A 14187-nucleotide genomic window follows, 5' to 3' on the forward strand; every position below is an offset into this window, starting at 1 on the left:
CTGCCCTTTAAAACACATTTTGAAAGGATTCTATTTATTCTTAATAGACGAATGGGAGTACAGGAAGTTCACATCCAATATGGACTCCCTGTCCAAACACTGTTTATCGTTCTAGCCACCACTATCGAATTATATTTCTTGAGAGTAAGGCAGCTCAATTCCTGCATATTACTTTCTAAAATTCATCCATCAAATCCATTAATACAGTATAAACAAGAGTTGTTCATGTTTAAGTGCACTTCAAATATCAGGTATAAAGAACCCCCAGTAAGAAAAAGAATCCTATATCTCTTGCCAGAATGTGGTCAGCTGTGGGGTGCTCTGCTAGCTGAAAGACACATTCATTATTAAGGGGATAGAGGCTGTTTAAGTGGGATGAGAGCCAAAAAATTTTAACTACATATATGTGTGAAGAACAGTGCTAGGTTATCTCATATTCTATATCAGTCAAGGCTACCATTTTACATACGTGAAAAGTAAAGTTAAAAGTGTATTAGTAGGGCTTCCCTGTTGGCGCGGTGGTTAAGGATCCACCTGCCAGTGCACGGGACACACGTTTGAGCCCTGGTCCGGGAAGATCCCACATGCCACGGAGCAACTAAGACCATGTGCCACAACTACTGAGCCTGCGTGCTAGAGCCCGTGAACCACAGCTACTGAAGCCCATGCACCTAGACCCCGTGCTCAGCAACAACGAGAGGCCACCACAATGAGAAGCCCACGTACTGCAACAAAGAGTAGCCCCCGCTCACCGCAACTAGAGAAAGCCCGCGCACAGCAACGAACAGCCTAGGCAGCCAAAGATAAATAAATAAATACGTCTATTTTTAAGAAAAGTGTTTTAGTAACTTACTAAAAGGCACGCAAGCAGGAAACGTGAGCAAGAATTCAATCCCAAATCTGTCACACTGTAGTTTAAGCTAATACTTGAGATTAATAAAAACAGCACTAAATTAAAAGTTCAGAGATATTTTTTATTTCATACTTTCACTAATGCTCTTTGGAGATAAATCATGTCATTTATATGGGCCTTAGTTTTCACAACTTTAATTGTTGGAAGCTTGACTAGATGATCTGTATGTAGTCTTCCAATTCTAAAATGTTCCACTAATTTGGATTGCTACAATAATTGCCCTTGCAATACATGCATGCTGCCACCAAGTAGCAGTAGAGACTACTAGTTCCTTTTCTACCCCTAGTGGGGGTGCATTTTGACAGCAGACTTATCTGTCAATAGTACAACCTGTTAGTATAACTATAAGATAACAAAATAATCTGGTATTCTTTCCTGTAAAACAGAAGCTTTACATTGTGTCTGTGAATCGTATCAGAATCACCTGTAGGTTTTTAAATATAGAGGAAATCCTGAACCCATTGAATGAGACTCTTCAGAGACAGGACTTGGGCATCTGGAATTCTGGGTTCCCATCATTTGTATATTTTATTTCATTTCATTTTTGCCTACGTACAATATTTGTCACGTCCTTTTGAATCTTTAAAACTTTCTTTTTGTTTTAAATTTTAGAATATTCCATAATCTTCACCTACTTTTCATAAGGTGTTATCTGTTATGTTTATTCGATCTTGTGCTTCTCCCGGTTAAGACTTCTTTCTTTCCTTGTTTTTGGTTTTTTTCGGGGCCCTGCCTCATGTCTTGCAGGATCTTAGTTCCCTGACCTGGGATTGGACCCCAGGGCCCCAGCAGTGAAAGCGTCATGTTCTAAATACTGGACCACCAGGGAAGTCCCAAGATTTCAGTTGTAAATGACTTCTTTCCCCACTCTAATTCATTCCTGGGATCAGTTTCATGTTTGGACATTAAAGCAACCTTGCATTGCCAGAATAAAGCTACTTTGATTCTGATATATGATTGTTTTACATACCATGGATACAGTTTGTGCTTCTCTTTACACATTTTGCATGCATGTTCAAAGGAGAAACTGGCCTGTGATTCTATTCTCGTAATATTCTTTATCGATTTTTTTGTTGCTGTTTTAAGATTCTATACTTTATGTTTTATTTATTCATTTTTGGCTGCATTGGGTCTTCATTGCTGCATGCGAGCTTTCTCTAGTTGCGGCGAGCGGGGGTCTATTCTTTGTTGCGGAGAGTAGGCTTCTCATTGCAGCCTTCTGACCCCATGGGCTTCTGACCCCATTCGTCAGTGCTACTTCAGGTCCTCACCCCTTCCCTTCTGACCCTGGGCGGTGAAATCCTCCTTATGCGGCTGGCGTGCGGCAGAAAGTCAATGAGGCAAGAGTAGGTTTGGAGTATCCAAGGAGCAGAAAGGATGTCAGCGTGTGGAAAACAGAGCGAGCAAATTGGAGAGGAGAATGAAACAGTCAGAGAGGAAACAGAGGCCCAGATTTCTAGGTCTGTGGAGGCACTCTGAGGACTTTGCATTTTCTGTGAAGAAGCCACTGAAGAAATTTGAGTGACATGATCTGACTTATGTTTTAACAAGATCTCTCTGGATGCCACGCTGATTAGAGACTGTAGGAGAGCAAGGACAAGCCCCAGAAGACCAACAGTTGATTCAAAGAAATGATTACTCAAACATGGTCCCCCTCCTCAGTGAAGACGCAGAGCAGCAATTGGCAAATAATGGCCACGAATCAAATCAGGCTCTCAGCCTGGATCTGTGGGACTGTGAGCTAATGATGGTTCTCACGTTTAGAAAGCTTGTTGAAGAGGAAAGAGGAGGAGAAGCTACAGAAACTGTATATGGCCCACAAAGCCTAAGATATTTAAAATCCAGAAAATGCTTTCCAACACCTGACGTAAAGCATGGGGCTGGTAGGAGGTCCTCAACCAAATTTGGAAGAGGAATACATGAGGCAGTTAGTTCCTGAAAACACTGTAAAGTGATAGGTGTCAAGAAACATTTACCCCTTCACCCTTAACCTTCACAAATGATGCCAGTTCCATTGAGCTATTGAAAAATACATTCTGCCTTTCAGAAAAATAACCCAGAGGACATTTTCTCACATACGCAAGGTCATAAACAACTGTCAAGTGAAGTTGAAATAGCAACAAATCAAATAATAACAAAAAACATTTTTACTGATTTTTAAATCTTACAAAGCATTTTCATGTTCATTATCTAATTTAATCCTCCAATCAACGTCATGAGATAGTTATTATTTCCCCATTAGAAATGACCACATATGAAATCCTGAGTGATTGCTCAACAAAAGCTGAAATCTTGAGTGTTACATCTATGAAGGCCATGGTTGGGTGTTTTCCCATGGGAACATTGGATGCTAAAATCCACAGGGATTTTCAGCTCAAGATGGCAGACTAGGAAATATATTTACTTTCTGTTCCTCCTGAAACCATATCTAAATAAAACTGTAGAAATACCAAAATGAATCAACCAATAAAAGCCAAGATATTCTGGAAGTCATCAACCACAGAAAGATTTCAACACATTTCGAGAAGGCAAGCAATGAAATGGAGGAGCCATGAATAAAATAATGGAGAAAAAAAGGCTGAGCCTAAGTAAGGTCTGCACAAAGTCACTCAGCTTTTGCTGAGCTCTGGTTATAGTAAAGGGCAGAGGAAAGGAGAGGGGCTGAAAACAAGGAGACAAACGTCATTTTAGGAAAAACACTTCATTTAATGAGCTCCAGGGAACACTCAGCCTGCTGCCATACTAACTCATGAATTACAATGGATTGTTGGTAAGCAAGACAAGAAAACAGGGAAGAAACAAAAGAAACAAAAATCAAGACACTGTTTCTAACTGAACTCTTCTCAAATGAGATCGAGGAATTATGGTTCAATGCCACAGCTGTAAATCATTTCTGCTCTTGGAGAGGTTACAAAGGGCTTATAATATTTCCCTTGTTTTCAGACAGAATTTAGGTCTGAGCAAAAGCTTTTGTGTCCTCCAACCCCAAAATTTATTGGGGATGGAAGCCCAGATTTGCTGGGACATACCATAAAAAGAATCTCAAGAGCAGAGGGTCAAACTGATTTTGGAATATATGAATTATGCCCAGTGTGAGTTTCAATAGGTTTATATATATATATATATATATATATATATATATATACATTTTTACTGATCTATATGATTTTGGGTTCTGAAACTTCTACATGTCACATGCGTGATACATAACAGACAATGTCAGCCCCAGGAGGGAGAAAACACTCCAATGAAGCAAGCCAAAGAAACAAGTTTTAAGCAAGATCAAGTGATGTGTAGACCAGGATTGTTCAATTCCTACCTGTCATGCTGAAGCTTCCAGCTCCTGAATAACAACACATGCTTCCCTTGTCCTAGACAGCCAAGAGTACGTCTCCTCTCTTGGGCATAAGAATCCCTAGAGTTACATATGTGTAGTAAAGAGTGGACCCAGCTGTCATACTCACAATGACCAAATTGTGTTGATCGTACTTTATACCAATACATCGCTCCACGCTGAAGTTGCAATAAATGATATATTTGCTTTCTGGACATATGAATGAGACGCCTTACTGGATATACTCCAGGAAGGCCAGAGAAGCTGGCTTCTAATCCATATGGAACAATTCACTGGTGAATTTCTTTCAGGATACCCCATGATTTATCTAGAATATCATCTTTACATATCTGGATCCTTCAAACTAGACAAAGGGAAAATACGGGCTTCAAGCCTCAGTTAGAAATATGGAATGGTGCCATGCTGACAACTGGTGCTCCCTGACCTGTATCTTCTGAGATTAGAACACAGTGTGGTGGATGACCAATTCATGCGTTGAACAAAAGAAGACCTCCTACAGGGCAGTGTAGCTGTTCGTTACAGGTATGGCACTTAGGGCTAAGTACCATAAGGACTACAAGAAAAAAAGAAAAACAAGTAACACATGAAGCATATACGATAAGGAGGCACCACAGTCCAGAGCACAAGCTCTGGAATCACACAGGCTTGGATCGAATCCCGGCTAAGCCACTACCATCTATATACCCTGAAGGACAGGCCAAGGTTTAAATGTTCTTTTACCAAATTTCAAAAAAGAAGTGAAGAAAGAACCTATCTGCCAGGAAGGGACATCGTGGGCTGCAGCATCCAGCCGGATCAGGGCTCTGCATCTCCTGCTCAGAAACCTTGGCCACCTGGCTCATGGTGATGATGGCAGCTGAGCAGCCCTGGAGAAGGCGATCCTGTCTCCAGGTCTCGCAGAGGAGCTGGGGAGGTCTGCGGACGAGGTGGCCCACACCCTGGTAAGCTCTGGCTGCCTCCTGCCCTCAGGTCTGAGCAGGCTCTGGCCTCTGGGCCCCGTGGTGGGGAAGGCCTGGCCGATACATACGCAGGGCTGAGGGACCTGCAGAGCCAGTCCCCAGGCAGGGTGAGCTCTGGAGGAGGCTTCCACAGTCCCCAACAGTCTCCGCATGGTGGCCCATCTGGTGCCAAACACCTGCCACCCACAGCCAGAAGTCCCAGCCACTAGAAAGTCCAGAAGGGGCCCCGCCCTTTGCCTTTGGGCCGGGGTTAAGCCAGCAGCTGGGCTTGCATGTGACCCCTGCCTCACCCCCTACCCCGCCCGCTCTTTCTGTGACACGTACAATGGATATGTCATAAAGCCAGGCAGAGCCAGTGCTATAAATTCAGAGGAGTTAGAATCTAGGAAGAGGCTCTCCCACTTTCACTCTCTGCTCTCAGATCAGGCAGGCAGTACCTCTAATATGGAAGCTATGGACACCACACCTCCTTCACACGCTGTCCTCTTCCATTCTGCTCCTGTTTTCCCCAGCACCCCATTTACGGCTTTGGCGGGCATCGGTGCTTCAGCAGGAAGCACGTCAGACCCCGAACCTATGGACACCACACCTCCTTCACACGCTGTCATCTTCCATTCTGCTCCTGTTTTCCCCACCACCCCATTTACGGCCCTGGCGGGCATCGGTGCTTCAGCAGGAAGCACGTCAGACCCCGAACCTATGGACACCACACCACCTTCACACGCTGTCATCTTCCATTCTGCTCCTGTTTTCCCCAGCACCCCATTTACGGCTTTGGCGGGCATCGGTGCTTCAACAGGAAGCACGTCAGACCCCGAACCTATGGACACCACACCTCCTTCACACGCTGTCATCTTCCATTCTGCTCCTGTTTTCCCCAGCACCCCATTTACGGCTTTGGCGGGCATCGGTGCTTCAGCAGGAAGCACGTCAGACCCCGAACCTATGGACACCACACCTCCTTCACACGCTGTCATCTTCCATTCTGCTCCTGTTTTCCCCACCACCCCATTTACGGCCCTGGCGGGCATCGGTGCTTCAGCAGGAAGCACGTCAGACCCCGAACCTATGGACACCACACCACCTTCACACGCTGTCATCTTCCATTCTGCTCCTGTTTTCCCCAGCACCCCATTTACGGCTTTGGCGGGCATCGGTGCTTCAACAGGAAGCACGTCAGACCCCGAACCTATGGACACCACACCTCCTTCACACGCTGTCATCTTCCATTCTGCTCCTGTTTTCCCCACCACCCCATTTACGGCCCTGGTGAGCATCGGTGCTTCAGCAGGAAGCACGTCAGACCCCGAACCTATGGACACCACACCACCTTCACATGCTGTCATCTTCCATTCTGCTCCTGTTTTCCCCAGCACCCCATTTACGGCCCTGGCGGGCATCGGTGCTTCAGCAGGAAGCACGTCAGACCCCGAACCTATGGACACCACACCTCCTTCACACGCTGTCATGTACTATTCTGCTCCTGTTTTCTCCAGCAACCCATTTACGCCTTTGGTTGGCATCGGTGCCTCAGCAGTCAGCACCTCAGACCCCGAACCTATGGACACCACACCTCCTTCCCACGCTGTCATCTTCCATCCTGCTCCTCTTTACCCCAGCACCCCATTTACGGCTTAGGCCGGCACTGGTGCTTCAGCAGGCAGCACCTCTAACACCAAAGCTATGGACACCACACTTCCTTCCCAGGCTGTCATTTTCCAGTCTGCCCTGTCTCCAATAGAACCACTACCCATTTCACACCGCTGTTCCAAGTTCTGGGAACACACCACCCAGTGATAGCAATGCCTCAGCCCATGCCTCGACTCATTTACCTGCAACGTGAGCCAACAGACAGACCAACACTTCAAAGTTATGACAGAAAGTTGAGTAAGTTTATACGCTTGGAATTTCATTTATTATTATTAACAAGCACAACTGTAGTGCTTAGACTATAACAAGTACTATTCTAAGGGCTTACCAAATATTAACTCACTTATTCCTCATAATGGCAACCCTAGAGGTAGGGAATATTCATAATGTTCACTTTTCTGGGGGCAACTGAGGCCCAGAGACGTTGAAGAGCTTGCCTAATGCCACACAGTAAGTAGGTGGCAAAACCCGGGATTAAAACCAGACCGTCTAGACTTTCATCACTTTGCTGTGTCACCGTACTATAAGTTGTGGTTAGGGAAGGAACTCAATTGACAAGACTCTGAACTAAAAGGAGAAGGGAGAAATGAGAAAATGAGTGATCCTAGAAACTAGAGTAGAGTTAGGCTCAGAAATTTCTGGTGATGAGACCCGGAAGAAGAAGAACTTGGTTGGAATATTAACTTGGGGTAGTATCTGAATCCATGGAGAAATGGTTTTGTTTTCTGTAAAATTTAGAAAGGTCAGTTGGATGAAGATTAATGAAGACAAAAGTAGAAAGGAAAAGAAAAAGGTGCCTTAAGGGAGACATAACCGCTTCCCTCTACGTAGCCACAGGTGGGGTCCTGTGGGAAAGGATGGAGCTCTCTCTACCGGGTTGGTCACCAGGCTGAACAAGGAGAAACATGGCAACCATTGTACTGGTTTTGATGATCTCTCAAAACCAAGGCTTCAGTTTCCAAGAACGACCTACGGTAGCATAACTAGTGTGTGTCACACATGCCACTAAGTGTGTTTCCAGTCACACATTTTAATTGGAGAACTACTTCCTATGAGGTAGGCATCAGTTCCCTATGGCTGCTGTAACAAATGACTACAAATGTGCTTGCTTCTAACAAAACACACTTCTTTTCTTATGGTTCTGGAAGACAGAGGTCCAAAACCAGTTTCCCTGGGCTGAAACCAGAAGTCGACAGGGCCATCCATCCTCCTTCTAGAGGCTCTAAGCGAGAATCTGTTTGTTTCCTCGCCAGCATTCCTTCACTTCTGGCCACATCAATGCAACCCCAACTTCGTCATCACATTCTCTTTGGAGTACAAATCCCCTCTGCCTCTCTCTTACGAGAACACCAGTGGTTATATTTGGGCCCATCCAGGTAGTCCAGGAGAATCTTCCCATCTGAGAACCATTACTTTCATCCCACTGGCAAAGTGCCTTCTGCCATTTAAGTTGACATCCACAGGTTCTGGAGAGTAGAATGTGGACATTTGGGGGCAATGGTATTATTCAGTCTACTACAAGGTAGATACTATTATCTTTCTCAGACGTAGGAAATGACGTTTAGGGAAGTAGCTTGTCTCAGGTCTACAATTTCCAGAGTAGAGACTTAAATTCTGCCACTGACACTTTAGGACACACCCTAAACAACTTGAATCTGTGTCCTTAACTACTGCATAATCCTTGGTTAAGAGTCACACTCAGGTATCAAGACCCAATTGAATACAACACAAGTACTGTCTCCTCTTTCACTATGTTTGCCTGGTGTACTGATGAATCTTGCCCAGAGCAGAAGAGTTCAGAAAATTGTTATGCAGGTTTACGAAGAGAAAGCATTTACTGTTTGACGTGCCTGGAATAACGGAAGGCTTTTTCAAATAAAATATGCCCCCAAATAGTCAAGTGTCACAACAGAGGTAACCCCGTGGGAGTCACGAGGAGACTAAAATTAGCTCCAGTTGTGCAGGAGAGAAAAGTTTCACTGAAGGCAGGTGTAGTTCAGCCAAGCCCTACAGCACAGAAGTAGGAATGTGGGTATGTACGAATGGGAAAGAGTTTAATGCAGAATGGATGAGAAATATGCATTCGACCTATTCTAAAACAACTGGCTTATTAACTCAGTAAATCGATTTAGTCAGTCAAACTAGCTTTAGCTGATTACTTATCCAGGGAATAGCTGTTTAGAGTAATTTTTGTCATAGAACAGTAAATATGGTTGAACTATAGCTTTAGGCTTGCTAAGTGAAATAGATTGCTCTAGATGATTTTCAAGTGACTTACTTGGTAGTACTCACGAAATTGGGGGTTAACAATTGCTTAAGAAAACAAAGAGAATTGATTTTAAATAAAGTACTTACTGTGTGAACTATCTGTTCAGTAGCTCATGTTAAACGGATGTTTATAATCCCCATTGGACAACCAACTACTTTTTTTGCAAATGGCAATGTGAATTGCTCTCGCATAAACTATAGCAATGACCACCTATCTAATTTGTTGTCCAAACCAGAAATCTTCTAACAATACTGGTGTCCTAATAAAAATAAGCACGAAGGGAACACACACTGGGTGTCTCCCGTGTGCCTGTGCATGCATCTATATCTCACTGAAGCCCCATAACAGCCCCCAAGAGAGGGACTCTGAGTGTCCCCATGCTGCTTGTGGAGAAACAGGCACAGGAAGGTTCAATAGTCTATCTACCTAATATCACACAGAGGGTGGGAGAGCCCGTTTTTAAACCACCTGCCTCCAATTCCAGGTGCCAGGAGCCAGGCTCAGCCTACAGCTCTCTTCTGCTCGCCTGGAGGTGAAACAAGGTGTCATGATTAGTCAAATCCCGGTCTTCACTCATCAAGGTAGCTTGAACACCTGCACGTCCTCCAAGTAGCATGTAGCATAAGCAATAAGATGTTTGCCCCGTGATCGTCCAGGAACTTGGAATCAGCTGTGCCTGGTTAGGCTGAGCTGGTTTAGAGTGGAGAGGACCACCGATCTTCCACCTGGGCAAGTGCCTTTTGACCTCCTGCCATCAGAGGGCCGAAAACTCCAGCCTGAGAATGTGCTGAGGCCTGTAGCCTAGTTACGCCAGCTCAGAACAATGATGAGCACACGTTTTTCCAATCACCTTTCCTCATGCTCCCCATGCCTCATACTGCCCTGCTTCTTTATTCTTTATCCCACAGATACCCAAAGCCCCTTGCCTTTGGGGAGGCGGATTTGAGACCTATTGTCACGTCACGTCCTCGCTTGGCTGCCCTGTGAATAAACCTCCTCTTTGCTGCAAACCTCAGCATTTCAGTGTCTTGGCTTGCTGTGCCTCAGACAGAATGGTTGGGAGCACTGGTACAGGACCGTTGCATGTGAGGGAAGCTGGTTCCTAGTAGTCACATTGCGGATGTTTTCTCCTCTCGGGGTGGGGGTGGGACAGACATCCTGCTCTTGCAGAAAGGGAGAAACGCAGGTGCCAAACCCTTGCCCTCAGCATCACCATCACCTAGGAGCTTGTTAGAAGCACAGAATCCAGGCCCCACCCAGAACTACTGAATACCAGCCTGCATTGAACAAGATCCCCAAGAGAGGCATACCCATATTAAAGCTGGAGAGGCACCAAGCTGTCATCATCTTCTCCGCAGCTAATGAAAACGAAGCAAAGATTCATCCCGAGCCGACTCTGCCTCAGTCACCTGGATATCCCATGAGCTCATTTAATCCTCCCCAGAACCTGCAAATGAGACTGAGGGTCAGAGTGGTCTAGCACCCAAGGTTCCATAAGAGAACATGACCAAGGCTCACTGGAGCCCAGACTTCCAAAAAAGAAGGCCCCTGAGCACAGCATGGCACCACCGCAGCCCAAACCGAGGGCCTCGATGGTAGGCCAGGCTCCCCACGCAGAGTTCACACCATTCGACAGATGCCCACAGCAGACCACAAGGCAATATGAGAAGTAACTTCTGATTGTGGAATCTCTGAATTTTGAGATTTAAAGAAAAAAATCTGTTTTCGGGGGATGGTTAAAACAGTTCTACCAAGGAGTAAAGAGAGGGCATCTCAAGGCTCCTTCTGGACTAAGAATTTAATGCCTACTTATTGAGAAATGCTCCGTGCATTTGCTCAGCCCTACGTCAAGATGAAGTTCTCTGTGCCCTAGAAGCTTAGGTTCTAAAAAGGCCACAGAAATGGGTGAGACCTAAAAAATGCCAGAACAATGCAACGGCCTTAATCAGACTGTCTTTGCTTTGCCTTGCTTACAAGTCACTGACTTTAAACTGAATATGGTGTCATGTCTTTATGTTTCTTGAAGCTTTTTTTTTCAAAAGATCATATAAAGATTTTCTTCCATGGTAAGACTTTTATATTGTATTTTTCTTAAACTGGACTGTGGTACATTTACCCTCCATCAGATGATTGCTTATAACTCACCTTGCTTTGTTAAGAATACCGCTAGAGGCTTCTATGTCCCTACTAAGAAAAATACATTTTCAGGCCCATTGAAACCAATGAAAATCCAAGATTTCAGAGCACAAGATAATGAAAATTCTCTGTATCCGCATCTTTTACTGCTTTTAATCTGTTAACAGTCCCTAAGTGTGTCAGATGAAAGGTACTGTCGTGGGAATTGACATCATTAACAGCATTCCGTACAGGTAAGTCTTGATTGTTCCAAGTTCTCAAAAAGTTGGACATATTTACTGCCTCTATGACATCTCTAGGGTGTGTGGAAAAAATAAAAAAGAGGCCTGTACAATGTATTTCTCCAAATATACACACAAATAGTTTGCACATACAAACAGGGAAACCTTATAAATAACGTATGGGGAGCAAAGGATTGTCGGTAACGGAACTACTCATTTCGAAAGACAACACTGTCACCAAGTGTCCCCTCACCAAAACTGACTGGGAATTTTTAGGGACCACCAAACCAGAGATGGAGATTTTTAGGCACATTCTTGCCAGAAAAGAGAGCCTAGGGCATAAACCACTCAACTTGTTGGCACGAATGCCAGGGCAACCCGAGCAAGTGGATATACAAGCCTACGTAACGCTTGGAAGTAGGAAGCTTTGGAGGACTACACCTGGGCTGGTACTGGCCTCCCTCCCCAAAGGGACAAGGAGAGCAGAAACCTGGATGGAGTCAAGAGAGAGAACAAGGAAAGGCAAGGCTGGGTCTGGAGCAACGTGTGGATCCAGGAGCATGTGTCTCAGAACTGCCGGGGCTCTGCAGACCAGCTGCATCCCCATTCTCCTTGACCCTCATGGGTATAATGAACTCAGGATGGGCGCATCCCGGCTGCCAAGTCACTTCCACCTGTCCATGGAGTTGACAGTTACTTGCTCACAGTGAACCAACCTCTCTGGACCTAACAGCTACTGCAGGAGGCGGTAGTGGAGAACAAGGTGACGACAACGACCAGATGCGAAGGAGGAAGCGACGTTCAGCGGACCGACTGGGTGGACTGATGGTGTGGGGTTAAGTCTGCAGAGCTAAAGGGGCCAGATGTAGAAAAGGGAAGGGGAACCATGAGGATATGGTCAAGCCCCATCGTATGGATATTTCATCCATATATTGTATGCAAATTCCATTCAATTTGCTCTGAGTGAACAAGAGAGAACAAAATTATCCTTTAAACCATGTCAGTGACTTTATTTACCATCTCATTTGATGAGCTCCTAGCCCAGGGTCAGAGGGAAATGGGAGCTGTGAGTCTGCCATCTCTCAGGAAGTCTCAGGCCTCAGAGGCCCCTCAGAGCCAAACTACCTCACCTTTTGCACTTTTCAAGCAACGTTATTCCTAAGTGCGAGTCACCCTCTTCATCAGGTTCTCCAAGAAACAGCAATCTCTCCCAATGAGAGAGGAAAAATGGGCTACTTTGGCTTGCTGAGGCACAATATGTAGTTCTCCAAAATGGTACCTGCCTGGGGATTTTTCAAGAAAATTAAGCATCAGTGGTGATTTGTTAGTCTTCACATAACGTATGACCCAGATGTGCTGAGAAATAAGAAAAGGATGAACGAATCAAGGGCGGCTGATCCAAGGAGGCAAGGGGCAACTTCCGCAGCCTACGTGGTAAGCTAGAGGGAGGGAACATCCAGCTGGTGGGAGCTGAAGACAGGGGCCAGTCCTCCTTGGGCTCGGGATGCCACCCCCTCTTCCTACATCTTCACGCTCTCCTTCTCTGTTGGCCCCTCCCAGCCATATTAAAGAGCCACAAGGAAATGCTCTCCTCCATTCCATTCTCCTGTCCTATCCACCCCTCCCTTCTTTCCCTTTGCCATCAATTTCTTGACTTGCCCCCCATTTCTCCCCTCCCATCCACACTGCGGTCTGGTTTCTGCCCCCCTACTCTCGTGAAACTGATCTCCTTGAAGCCCCCAATGATTTCTCCGTTGACAAGTCCAGGGCACTACTTCTCAATCCTTATCTTTCTGACCGCCACGCCGAGTCAGATCTTAAACAACGTCTTTGTCTTGAAAATCTCTTCCCTTGGCTTCCGCACCACCTTTCCTTTTCTTTCCATGAGACCGATCACAACCAGTGCTGCAGATTCCATCGAATTAAGGAATGCTGTTGCCTACATGTGTGAATGAGCTCAAGTGAGTAAAGTACTGAAGTAGAGGACAGCTAAAGTGAAACGTCTTCATGAATGTCCACGTGGCTGAGCAGCAAGTTAACCTTTCCTGCATGTGCTAAAGAAGAAGAGTTGGGTTTTATTTTATTTACTTTTCCCTGGACTGTGTTGAATGACTATCATCTACAAGTTCAGGCTACTTTTGGCTGAGGATTAATGCACTGGGAGAGCTGAGAGAAAACTGAACAATAGAGCTGTCTTTTTCTTGACCAGTTCACCTTAGTTTCCCAAACTCTAAGTCTTTCCCGAATTCTTTCTCCTTTTTAGTGTAGTAAAAGGAACATAACACAACATCCACCATTTGGATCATTTTACAATTCACCGTACCATTCAGTGGAATTTACTACTGTCACAATGTTGTGCAACTATCACCACTGCCGAGCTGCAAAACATTTTCATCAACCAAGAGGAAACCTACACCCATTTTAAGGAGTCATTCCCTATTTCCCTCTCTTCCAAACCCCGGAAACCACTAATGTAGAATCTTTTCTGTGTGTATGGATTTGCCACTGCTGGACATTTCATATAAATGGAACCATACGATATGTAGCCTTTCATGCCTGACTCCTTTCACTTAGTTGCATCCATCATGTAGCATGTATCAGAAATCCACTCACTGTTATGGCTGAATCCTTCATACCCTTTGAATACAAAATTAAAAATACGTTGAGAGTGAAGCTCTGTTTTA

The sequence above is a fragment of the Lagenorhynchus albirostris genome, chromosome 12 (genome assembly GCF_949774975.1).
Source record: "Lagenorhynchus albirostris chromosome 12, mLagAlb1.1, whole genome shotgun sequence".
Lineage (NCBI taxonomy): Eukaryota > Metazoa > Chordata > Mammalia > Artiodactyla > Delphinidae > Lagenorhynchus > Lagenorhynchus albirostris.